This window comes from Grampus griseus (assembly GCF_964374135.1).
Source record: "Grampus griseus genome assembly, chromosome: 3".
In the NCBI taxonomy this organism is placed as follows: domain Eukaryota; kingdom Metazoa; phylum Chordata; class Mammalia; order Artiodactyla; family Delphinidae; genus Grampus; species Grampus griseus.
In genome coordinates, this window is record NC_139019.1 from 61,684,331 (window position 1) to 61,698,067 (window position 13,737).

Consider the following 13,737-nt stretch of genomic DNA (forward strand, 5'->3'; position numbering starts at 1 on the left):
GACAGATGTTTAGGAAACCACTGACAAGCTGCCCGTCACCACGAGGCACTCTCACAACCATTCAGGTCCAAACTACCCAGCTCTACCACGACCTGCAAGACCTTAGGTAACTGTTAGATCAGGTCAGACAGATACCTGTTATTTAGCAACTTTTTCTCCACATCCCCTTCAACCAACACTTTCTTTCCCCACCAGGAGGCCACATCCAAGGCCCTATCTCAGCAAAGTCATCCTCACCTGCTACAGCGTCAAGGGTGGGATTTCTCAGGCGTCTCTGTAAAGATCCAGTATGGTCAAAGCTTTCGATGAAAACATTACTTTCAGGAAGTGACTGAGGCACTTGGGAAAGAAAAATGAACTTGTATAAGCCACTAGGGGCCTGTTCATAAATTTCTGCTAGGCAAACGGGGCCCTTGTGACTTGAGAGAGTTATTGCTCAATACTTCCTAGGCACCCACACAAGTTCATGTTTCTCCCGGGGGGCCTCGCTGGCTCCATGAGAGAAACGCACTACGGGCTTCAGTCTTGTTTAAAATTGGTGTGTTGCACGGAGGCAGATGGTTCAAGCCGCCTGGATGTGCTATGCAATAGCTACTCAAACAGTTCCAGCTTTTCCAAATGCACCTACAAAAACAAAACTAAATGCCTGTTAAGTTCACTCTTTAGGGAACTACTCTGCTCCAGCAGAGTCAACTGACTGGAGAGAAGTTTCAGCAGAATCTAACGCTCTCACTGGAACCATGTGGTTATTGGCAGAAATAAGGAATCGTCCACACACGCTTGGAAGGGCACGAAGTAAGTGAACAGCAGATCCTCACAAAGACTACCCTTACCCAGCCTTTGTGAAGGCCGTGTGTGGCACAGAGGATGGACTGGAGAAGCTGAGGTACCATCTGAGAAAAACACCCAACATTTAAGAACTTAAAACCTGTGTAAAGGTTATTCCATCTGCCTTAGCAACGCGACCTGCTGCCGTGGCTTCAACAGTCCTAATTTCTCCTGTACCAGTAAAACTGTGGAGTGACTGTGAGCCATTAAATCCGGGCACAGACACACACTTCCAGAGCTGCACGTGCCTGCTTAGTGTTAGTACCCCCCCGTGAGGTTAGACCGTTAGCTCCTTTTCTCTACATTCTTCTTACAACCAATGAGGATCATTTACACACAACACTACATTTCAGCTTTATAGGGACCCGTCTTGGAGCGGGTTGATCATAAAGTTGTAACTATGACAAGAAAGACATTTTTCAAACTAGGTATCCTTAGGTACTCCACTTAGCAAAACCATTAGGGAGGAAAACACGCACGTGTATAAAAATTGAAAAGGGACTAACAGAGAGAGGCAATGTAGCAGAACATTTACAGACATAAACTCTAACCAAAGGGACCTAACCCCAGCTCCACTACTTTATCCGCTGTGTAACCTTGGGCAAGTTATTCGATCTCTGAGCCTCAGTTTCCCCATGTGTGAAATGGGGATAATAATAGAACCTACATTTACTACCACGGACATGTATCCGAGGCACAGCTCTCAGCAAATGGAAAGCTCTCAGTAATGGGAGCTTTTATCACGTGACTCTTATAACCCCTGCTCCATGGCTCACTGGGGCTTACTTAAGAACGACATTCTCTGGCACAGTCACCTGCACAGATGACCAGAATTGGCCTCCTGTTCCCCTTGCCACTTAGGTCACAGTCTACATGTTCTGTTTATATTGACTAAGAGTTTCCTGATGACATAGCAGTTACCCAGAAACATCTAATTGTTTAGTTCTTTGCTTTTTGCTGCTTCCAAATGTCTGCGGATTGATCTATGTGGATCCCAGAAATGTAATCGTTACTTGCTTGGCTAAAGAGGCTTCTCTCTGTGTTTGTTTTTACTAGAAGTCAGTCCTCTGAACCTGCGGTTTGCAAACTTTCTTCTGAGCGTAGAACACTATTTATCAAACGGGATCTGACAAGCAACCCCAGTTCTGTGTATGAAACAGATCAAAGCAGAGCTGTGCTGATTAAAAAGTAAGAGGCTGACAAGGGCCACCTTGCTCCTGTCACAACCATTACATCCAGTGAGCCCCTACAATGCCCCCAGGAACTGCCACACTCTGCAACGTGCTCAGTAAAACCCTGATCTAAACCGCTCTTGCAGCTTGGTCCTCATGGCCCACAAACACCACGTGCCCTGACCGTGAAGTCACACTGCAGAGCTCTGGCTTCTCGTGTCCCAGTTTCATCAGTGACAGCAAAGTCAGAGACCCACAAAACCACGCTCCCTTGCTTACCAAATGTCCCTAACATGGCTGTGGTCTGTGCAGATACACAGGCTTATTTTCTTTGTTTTACTGACTTACCCTGAGATACATCAACCCCCAAAAGAAATGCCCTAGGACCACGGTGTTCACACGGCCGTGACAGTCGCTGTGTATGATGCAGGATATCGCTGTAACTGGTTTCTGGAGGAGCCGAGTTCCATTTAGAGTTTTTTGCACCCATTGGGCTATGACGTATAAACCAGGGTCGATCTAATCTAACAAAACTCCAAAGAATTTTCAGTGACAGTGACATGGTCATGAGATGGAGTATAAACTCTTCACAGAGCTTGTGAACTACCAGCACAGGGTTCACATATGGGAAATGTAACAGGGATAAAAAATGAGAGAGATTCGGGGTAGGGGGTCAGAAGACTGAAGCAGCTGGAGAAAGTCGTCATTTCAGAAAGCGTAGAGACTGGGAAGCAGGCCCCTCCTCCTTTGCTTCACTGCTGCTCAGCGGAAGTGTGATGGAGATTTAGCTGTGGGAAGGCAAGAGGGAGAGGGAGACTTGTCCAGGGTGGTCCAAGGGAGACCAGCCAGGAGTGATGGGGCTGCAGCCAACCAACAAAAGGTCCCAACCAATCGTGAGGAAAGTACTTCCTTCACAGAAAAAGCCACCCCGTGTCCCAAGGGAACAGCTGGAAGACTCCCAGCCTGAGTCATTCGGAAACAGATTTTACAAAGCGCTCCAGAGTTTCCCAGGGGAACCATCTGGTCATGACGGAGGAAGAGGCTTCATGACCAACTGGGTCTTCTCCAGCTCCAGCTCCCATGATTCTTGCATCCTCTGCCTCTTCCCAACTCACTGCGGCCAGCACGGCTATGGCCTGACTGTCACGACCCTCTAGCCCGAGCATTTTAAGGCCCGGATGTAGCGACTGACATGGCTCTGCCTGAGGCCTCCCAGCTGCAGTGCACGAGCCTGCAGCCCTGAGGTCCCCGTCCACAGCTCCTCCTGGTTTTGGAGCACTGAGAGGACGGTGGGTGTGATGTCCCAGGACCCAGTGCTGCCAGGCCCGGGCCCTCCACAGTCAGGCCTTGGCAATGGGCAGCACCCAGGCCTCGTCCACGTCCACATCTCACCAGGGCCTGCCGAAAACGGGCCCCTTCGACATCTGCTAATCAGATTCGCTCCACGGAGCCAGGAAAAATTAAACTAGCTCTATGCCGGGAATGCTGGCGAGATCATGAGACCTCATATCCCCATAGCTGGTCGGCAGGTGGAACAGATGTCTGCTGGAATCTAATATTTAAGCTGGAAGGATGAGCCCTAAGTGACACTGGTCACCTTCAGGGATAGCTGTCAGCCAGCCCTCGGGAAAATGTCAGGTGAACGGGCTCCAACTACTCCTTCAGTTCCTCTAACCTTCCGGAGGCAGCGTTAGCACGACCGCCCTGCACCACTCCGTCTGTGATTAGATGCCATTTTCCGGTGCTGCGAATCACATGCCAGACATTGTAGGTTCCTGTTAACTATTCATGTGACTCGGGTTTCTGGAAAATCCCTGTCCAGAAATTTAGTTTTAAGCTAGAAAAGCTTCATAGAAAGTATCTGATTAGATAAACAACCATATTTTTTCAGTCTTGTTTCAAAGTTTTTGTTGGGTGCTACTGCTTATGTTAGTGTATCCATTGACTATGGCTGTGTAACAGAGCCTCAAAATTTAGTGGCTTAAAACAACAGTGACTTATGACTCCTCACAATTCCGTGTGTTGCTTGGGCTCACTCACGCACTGCTCTCAGTTAGGTCAGCTGTGCTAATGGCCCTCGAAGGCTTCGTTCACACATCTGGCAGTTAACACTGCCTGTTGATGGGGGCATCTAGGCTCTCCTCCACCGGCCTCTCATCCTCCTATCGGCTAGACCAGCTTCCTCACATGCAGGTCTCAGGGCAAAGTCCCAAGAGGGCAAAAGTGAAACTGCCGGACTTTAGAGAACTGGACTCTGGAACTCACAGGATACCTGGGCTGTATCGATCACTCCAAGCAAGTCAGAAGTCCAGCCCAGATTCAAGGGGTAGGGAAACACGCTCCAGTCCTGGATGGGAAGACTTTAAATCTACTTTAAATCTACCACGTCAGCATCTCCCCCACTGTGTCAGAGTGACATGAGTTCTGGGAGACGGCTTGCAGGTGCTTTCAGATCAAAGGGATCCCAGGACAAATGCCGTATCCTATATGCCACCCCTGAAAAACCACTGTACTCACTAGCATGTAAAGCCTCTGAGAAGTACAATGAAAATAAATCCTGTTTAACTTCGTTTCATGATGAACAAATATGTTTACAGAAGCCAAGGAACTTTTAACACCATTTTGCAAAGTGTGGTCATGAATCCTGGATTTGGAGAACAATTCTAGCTTAGCATACTTTTGTCTTTTGGAACATCCCAGAAATGTCATATGTGTCCAAAGTACTCTCTAATGTGTGAGACTGGCACATACTCCCAGAAGTCCTGCGTTGAGGTCATAAAACTAAAGATCACCACGGTTATCTCTCAGGTAATTAGACGTGGAGAAACTTCTACTCAAAATCATCTTGATTAGCCCTAAACAATTTTCCTCAAAGTTGATACACAAAGGGTTGGAGTCTTCATCTTCAGGTATAATATTTTTGAGCATTGACAAAAGCTCTGATTCTTACAGAACAGATGTTAGGGTTCACTCAAACCTTCACAAGCCTAAAATTCAGTGAAAATAGCATAACCAATATTCTTCCACAAGGGGCTGACGAACCACTCAAGAACTACTTTAATACTTATCTATTGGCCACGGATCTGTACCCTCCCATACAATTTTCTGTTCATGCAGAAAGAAAAGAGATCATCCATCCTCAAAACCAGGTTCTCCACTGGAAGCTTTTGATGGCTATGATACGGAAACAATAAATCTAACACTCTGGTCATTAGATTATGATGGTCTCAATAGTGGGTGAAGATTCACGTGGGCAAGGCCAGGTCAAATCAAGATTTAGGGCTGTTAGGGTGACAGCACTTATCAGACTGGAAACGACAAGAGCAATCTCCCCAAATTCAAGGACCAGACCCTCATCCCAGTCCCTGCACTTGGAGAAGAGCACCAGTGCACAGCAAAGGCACACTGCAAACTGGATGCTAAATACAAAACTGAACATAGATCCCATTTACTTTTGTTTTTTCCCTCGTGCTGGGGAGAGTGACTGACAAGGGGTAGAGAGAAGGATTCATGCGTCTGGTTGCTGGATCTGTTTCTTAGACTTGATTATTCTTACATTCACTCACTAAAGGACAGTGATTCATCCAAAGATACAGAGCAGCCAGGGGCCAATTTACTAAATCAGACTCAAGACGTCCTCACATTTCTGTCTTTGGCATCAACTACTTTTTTTTTTTTTTTTTTTTTTTTTTTGCGGTACGTGGGCCTCTCACTGTTGTGGCCTCTCCCGTTGCGGAGCACAGGCTCTGGACGTGCAGGCTCAGCGGCCATGGCTCACGGGCCCAGTCGCTCCGCGGCATGTGGGATCCTCCCGGACCAGGGCACGAACCCATGTCCCCTGCATCGGCAGGCGGACTCTCAACCACTGCGCCACCAGGGAAACCCAATGCTTATAATATTAAACAAAAAAGTAACTGAACATAAAGTCACATACAGAATAAGTGCTCAATTATGTGAAGAAAAGAATGTACAAAAAGAAAACCTTGTCATGAGATTGGCAGTGGTGACCCCTAAAGGAACTGATTATTTTTTCCCTTCCTGCTTATACTTTTTTGTACGAACATGGATTATTTTGATAATTGGGAGAAAAACACATACAAACGTCTTCTGGCAATTCTAGTCCAGCCACAAGAGTAAGTACATAAGGACTACTGCTTGGCTTCAAGAGTATACAGTGCTCAAGGGCACAAGAAGGACTGAGGTGTGACCTTTGAGCAGGTAGAAAAAAAAAAAAAAAAAAAAAACCATCTTTAAGATGTGCAGATGACATAAATATACAAGCATAAAACATAGACTAAATAAAAATGTAATTCCTGAGTTTTTGCCCAAGTGACTTTCTCTGTAACTACCCTCGTACCAAAATGTCTGAGTTTCTAGAAGGGCAGACTTAAATATACTTGATGTGAGGTATAAATGGCCAATAAACTGGTTACTCTGACCTTGAACAATGAGTCCATGACAGCAGTTGACCACCACCCTAGTCTGAATGTGCCTTTCCAATCCACAGTCATTCCATGAACAGTAGGAGAAAAATAGATTGAACTTTAATTGAATCAGGAATGCAGTTTGAGAAAGAAGGAAGAAGAGAGAAATGAGGCAGTGAGGCAATAAGAGAGAACCCAGCTCCTACAGACCAGTCACACGAGATTTCTAAAGTGGATTTGCAGTCATATTTGTCTTCATTAGCTGTGAGTTAATGACAGGAAGTGTCCATTTCCTAACACAACTTGGCTGTGTATATAGAATAATTTGGATCAAAGTCAGGTACATTTCCAAGTCCATCTGAGCTTGCCAATTAGCTTTAAGAGTTTTTCACAGGCTGTTCTAGGCTGGTAACATAAGGCACAGAGATTGGGGGCCAGTCCCACCTCTACAGGTTGCCTGGCACCCCAGCCCTATAATACCTGGTAAATGGCTGCCCCGTGGCTCAGGGGATGCTGGTGTCTGGAAGGAGAGGACCGCTGTATGACTAGTGGTCTCCCCACAGGGTGAGAGCACAAGAGGGAAAAGATTACGAACACTTTATTTTAGTTATTGAATTAATCCAAAAGGAAGTGTAGATTAAGTCAATATTTAATTCAGAAGCAGTCAGTTTCTGTTACAAAGCCATGATGACATTTCAAAGAGTAGAGAGGGTGTTTAGGGGGCAGGATCTTGGAACTTCAGAGCTATATTACGGCCTTCTTTGGTTGTAAGCATGGATTGCTGTGGTTTGACATGGCAGATGATTAAAAAAAAAAAAAGAATACCAAATAAAAATGTATGCAGCTACTATTTACCTATATTAACAAGCTTCATGTAAAAGCATAAATATATTTTACGGTGATAATGAGGGAGACACCTCTACACTATCCCAGTGTCTATTCATTCACCTGAGGTCAGTTCACCCCCTTCCTTTCAAGGAACAATTTAAAGAGTGGACCATTAAAGCAGAAAAGCTTTCTACATGAGGATTATGGCATTTCTCCATGTATATGGGACGGACAAGAGAGGTACCAGCTGGAACCAAATCAACTTGCTGGAGGGTTTGCAAATAGCGTTTTTCATAGACTTAGGCATCTGATCACAACAAAACTATGTCTACGGACGTGAGATCCCGAAGGTCCTTGTGGACCAACTGCATCAGACGGAGAACCAGAATTCCCTGTGGAATAATCCGTCAAAGAACCAGAATTCATAGGAAGATGGCTACATCAGCATTGAGAAGAGTTCCTTTCCACGTAGGGGATCACGGATTCTTCTTTGTAACCCCAGGCTTGACCTCCTCTCCCCAAAGCAGATGAACTTCTACTTCTCAAAAGAACTGAGGCCACCACGTGGGAATTCTCTTAACATCTACTCCTTGTACTTTAATCTTACCCTATTGCAACCCTCCCTCCCTCTGCCACAGAGCTGCCCCAGCCCCTGCCCAGAGCAACCTCACAGGCACCTTTCCCCCTTCCCCCGGGACTGCACTTCATCAGTTAGCTGCAGCCCTGCCCATCCTCTCCTCCCCAGCCCTCGTCGTTTCTTGCCACTGACACCTTCCTACCTGGGCTCCTGGCCTCTGGTCAATCTGTCACTCGTGGTGCCTTCTTAATGTTCAACTTCAACTCTCTGCTTAAAAGAACCTTCTTTGCTTCCCAAATTATAAATGGGTTATATTCAGATGGTTACTAGATTTATCATGGTGATCAATTCATAATGTATTTAAAAGTCAATTCCCTATGTTGTTTACTTGAAACTAACATGATACTGTATGTCAACTTTTTTTCAGTTAAAAAAAAAGTAAAAGTTAAAAAAAACAAAGTGGGTGAATCTAATAATTTGATTCTCACCATTGGTATCTGAGAGTTCATGCTGTTCCACATTCTTGTCAGGATTTGCCATTATCAGACTTAAAAACCTTTTGCTTATCAAGTGGAGGTGAGGGTGTATCTTGTGGGGGGTTTGTAATCACATTACTCAAGAGGTTGAGCAACTTTTCATTTTACTGGTTCCTTGCGGTTCCTCTTTATGAAGTGCTTGTTCAAGTATTTCGCCACCCTTCTCCACTCCTGGATTTTTGCTTCAGTTGGTTGCCTATCCTCTGTATTGATTCACAGGCATTCTTTACATATTCTCCTTCGTGAATTTATAAGTGTTTTAAATATTTTATCTTTTCACTCTCTATATAGCCTTTTGCTAAAGTTCATAATTTTAATGTAGCCAAAGTTATCAATTGTTTCCTATATGACACGCTCTTTGTTTCTTAAGAAATTATTTCCGACCTCATGTTAATAAAGATATTTTTAAATATCAAAAAAATAAACAAACAGGTCATACTCCCAAAAGTCCTTTATAAATTGGAAGTTATACTTAAGCCCACATTCACGCCTCCATTTGCCCAACATTTACTGAGCACGTAACACGTGTCAGGCACTGTGTTGGGCAGCCTATAATGTACCTGAAGTAGAGTTCTCTTCAGAGAATGTTACAGAACCAGCTCTATAGTCTAAGCATCATTTATCCTCCATCCATTCAGCTGATATTCACTCAGCACCTACCATGCATCAGACACTGTACTGGGCACAGAGGGTATAATAAAAGACTCAGACCAGCCCTCAGGAGGTTTACAGTCTACCAAGGGAAGCCACTTTTCATAGAAAGGGAATGCCCCTGCTGGGAAGAATGCTCAGGACTCTCCTTCAGACAGGCACAGTGTCTACAGCCAGACTTCTGACCAGAAAAAAGACAACCTATCAACATGCAAGTAACAGAAACAGAAAAAGAACTGCACTCAGTTTAAGTCTTTAATGCATTTAATTACTTTGATTGGCTTTTGCTAAATCTTGTAAACCACTGCCTACTTATATTTTATTTTATCATTTTCTATCCAGAGAATGTACATTTCATCCAATTTACCCTCAGTAAAAGGAGAAGGCTACAATATCCTCTCTTACTAAGTGCTTCTCCTCTACTATTAACTGCTTTCAGGCTGCTGGTGGAAATGAATTCTCTAATACTGTAATTTAAAAACAGTGAATTTCAGATTCTTCATGAAATTTGATAATGGTTTCTATCTAATATATAAATATCAAATCCTGTTTAATTCCTAGATAAAGTTTACAGTACTGGAAAGTAAACTCTCTCATTCACTTGCTCAGTATGGAAAAGTATGAGGACGGCAAGGTATTTGCCATGTTTCTTACAGAAAGGGGTGCGGGTGTCACAGATAAAGTACTTACAATGGAAGAATTTTGACAAGGAAAGTGACTGGTGTTTGTTGGCACCAATTACACAGGAACGCAATCAGAGAAGTTAGGAAACCTCACTACCATCACTTTGTGACACAGCCAGGACTCAAACCCAGACCAAGATGATTCTGAATCTAACACTCTTCCCCCCACCACTTAAAATACACTTAAGTGTCACCCAGGGCATAAATGTGAAACAGAATACCGATGACTTTCATTGTATTATCTTCTCACGTTTCATACACACACCAGTTACAAGTAAACATCAAGCCAGCAATTATTCCCTTAGGAATGTATCTCTGTATTTCTGGTACTACAGTAAGAAGGGAGTGCTACTTGCTATAGGTGATTAAAAGTCATTTTCTCCTGGATGACAGTTCCTAAACCGATCTCCTGGGCATGGCAAAATGTGACCCGGGGAACAAGGTATCTGCATCAAATTTCAGAGCCAACAATCATCAAGGAAGCAGAATATTTAGCTGAAAAACAGTGTGTGGGTTCATATCCTGGTGGATGGTGGTGAGTGCCTCCCTTCGTACATTTCGTAAGAAGGCTGAGGGGAAAGACTACAGCCAAGACATCTAAATGGAGCCTCAGGCTGTACCACGTGAGGTTCAGGTAACACATCTGCTACGTGCTTTTTCTTTCCAATTTTAAGCATTTAAAAAAATTCCTCTAAACTTGTTAATTGGTAAACTGAAACAGAACACTTAAAAGAAGAAAAAAACCACTTTCATAATCTGCAGTCTATTGGAAAAACTTGTACTTCACTTAATAAATTAGAAATTATCCGATTCTTTCAAGGATCGTCTAGAGCAGCACCGTCCAATAGAATTTTGTGAGCCATGTACATTATTTTAAAATTTTAGGAGCAACATTAAAAAAGCAAAAAGAAATTAATTATAATAATGTATTTAATGCAAAATATCCAAAATATCATTTCCACATAGAATCAATATAAAAAGTATTAAACTATTGACATAATTTTTTCTCACAGTAACACTTCAAAATCTGTTGTGTATTTTGCACTTACAGCACATCTCAACTCAGGCACTAAATTTTCATCAGAAATACTTGATCTGATTTAAACTTTAAAAAATTTACAGTTGAAAAGTAGATGCCCAAGTTGTCCCACACATATGTAAAAGTTTTCCAATAACTGAATTAACTATTAGTTCTAAATTTTAAATGAACTAAAATTAAATAAAATTAAAAATTCAGTGCCTCTGTCATACTAGCCATATTTCAAATACTCAGTGGACATATGTGGCCACCATATTGGACAATGCAGGTCTAGAGCTTTCACTTTGCAAATCTCGTCAATTCTGGTAAGAATTCTTCCAGATGGGGAAAGATCTGTTTACTCATGAAGAAAATCCAGGAAGACTAACTCCCAATGCTCTGCCCTTCTGAATGAGTGAGTCCCACATGGCAGCATATGATCACTCTTAAGTTTATTCAGGACAAAGATGACCTTCCCTGGTCTAAACTATCATAACATGATAGAAAAGGCAGCACAGTTAGCCGAGGTTCAAACTGGAGAGATTTTAAAACCACGGATATTCTTTTGAGTCAGATTCTCTGTCTCCCTGCTAAAAGTATTCTGGCAAATTTACTGGCATATTTCTTGAGATTCACCAGGTACTAGTTCCATATGCCCCACTCTACACACAGTACATCATTTAATCTTACAGCAATCCTGTGAGATAGGGTGAGAGCCAGAGAGGGTGTTAATAATTTGTTCAAGGTCATACACCTAATTATAAGGTGCAGAGCTAGGATTCAAGCCCAGAAAGTCAGATTAAAAAGAAAAAAAAGGGCTTCCCTGGTGGCGCAGTGGTTGAGAGTCCCCCTGCCGATGCAGGGGACACGGGTTCGTGCCCCGGTCCGGGAGGATCTCACGTGCTGCGGAGCGTCTGGGCCCACGAGCCATGGCTGCTGAGCCTGCGCGTCCGGAGCCTGTGCTCCGCAGCGGGAGAGGCCACAGCGGTGAGAGGCCCGCGTACCACAAAAAAAAAAGAAAGAAAGAAAGAAAAAAAAGCCTGCCATAGAAGCCCTCTGATTCTAACCACACACCCTAAGTTCCTACTTTTCAAAGGCTCCTCACAATTCTCACGGAGTAGGTGGGGCAGAACAGAGCAGCAATCGCCTTGTACTTTACCAGGGAGACACAGGAGCTACCCAGCAGAGCAGTCACTCCACCTCGTGTCCAATGCCTTTTCTAAGATGCCTGGGGTCAAGAGCCAGGCAGGGGGTACCTGTCGTCTACTATGTACCACGCATGCTGCCATCATGCCTTGTTCACTCTTCCAAACCACTCCGGAAGGAAGTCGTATCCACATATAAAGAGATGAGAGTTCCATCAGGTAAGGAAGGCTGCCTTCAGTCACACAGCCAGCTTGCACCACAGCTGGAATTCCAACCCAGGTCTGCGTCCGGCCGAGGTGGAGCCTCAGCCTAGGGCCTCCTGATGATAAGACTCTCCCCAAACCGCAGTGACTCTCTTTGCTCAAGAGAAACCTTCTACCAAGTTGATATAACATGAGCGACCATGTACAGCAGAAGGTAGGATCAGATTTCTTCATAATTTAGATGCTGTTAATCAGAGTGGCTGTTCTTATGTCTTCTGATTTGGTAAAGTTTTATTGTATTTACCTGGGATGAATTCACAATTCAGAAAACAAAAACCAAAAGAGATACAGAGCAGGTTGGTTTTATCTGGTTAAATCTTCAGAGACAGGGATTTCAAGGGCAAACACGACTTAGCTGCTGAAGGCACTGGCAGATGGAATTAGCTTTTCCCCAGAGCTGGATTAAACAGGCCAGCCTGGAACTGATCCAGGGTGATAACTCACAAAGGGGGACTAAATCATCATTGGAATACACTGGAAACATGGAGCCACTTAACTCGGGGGTGCACTCGACTCATTACATAACAGGCAAAATGGCAATCAGACCTGTTTTCACTCAAGCAGACAGTGCCTCTGCGTGGAAAGAAACACCCCTCACCAGCACAAGCCTGTCTCGGTTGAGAATATTCCCCTCATAGAACTGTATGAGCAAAAGCAGGCCTCACCAGCAGCCCCAATTATCACCTGGCTGGCAGGTCTCTAGAATTCTGGATCTGAACAGCGCACGGCAGATTGTTATTATTAGCCAAATTTTAAACAGGTTTATGAACACCTGGCTCAGAAAATCACAAGTAATAAACCCTTTATTTTCAATGTTCAGGGAAAGGTATGTCTTTTTTATTAATAGTCTTTATTAATAGACAATCAGTTTCTCCCACCCCCACTATATAAACATGGAGCAGATATTTAAAGATGATCCGTTGGATAAAGTGCCAACAGGATACCCACCTGTCTCGGGTCAGCCTCGGCTTTCCCATGAGCAGGAACTTTGCTCAAATAATTTCATAACTCGTAAGTGCTTACAGTTCCCATTTAAAAAGACAAAAAACAAGCCAAGCTTCCTCACCTAACCCAACCAGCAGTTGTTAGGACAATTCAAAAACATTTGAAAAATCAATAGTTCAATTCACGACATAAGAGCAATTTTTCCTTCCCCAGAATCTGTAAACAAGATCACCTTTCCACAAATGAGATGGTATCTGTGAAAATACTCTTCAAATCCCCTGCACGTGGCAGACCCTCCTGGACAGGGTGTCGGTCAGTCCCAAGTACATACCATGCACTGGTTCCCTTGGCCTCAGCCCCACCCTCAAGTTCGTGACAAGAGCAAGGCCCCTACGGGACCAGGTTGGACAGGCCTCTCCCTCTTGAGAAGCAGAGCTGGATCAAAGTCTCTGGGGACAGTTACTTAACTTTCCACTTTGACTTCCTTGAATGCATACTGTAGGAGGTTACTCAGCCCCTATTTGTTACTAATATTCTCCCAAAGTGACCTTTATAAATTCAAATCTATAGAGTTAATCATAAATCACCTATTAGTCAACTGTTTTCAATTTTTATTTAGGCAATTCCTCTACCCATGCTGTCATCAAAAACTAAAATTGGGTAATT

The 13,737-nt window shown here is 43.8% G+C and overlaps 1 protein-coding gene across 1 annotated transcript in view; it reads right to left on the reverse strand.

Moving 5' to 3' along the window:
• Positions 1-13,737, reverse strand: part of LHFPL2 (LHFPL tetraspan subfamily member 2) — a 179,144-nt gene that overhangs the window by 65,046 nt on the left and 100,361 nt on the right. The window lies entirely within an intron of this gene.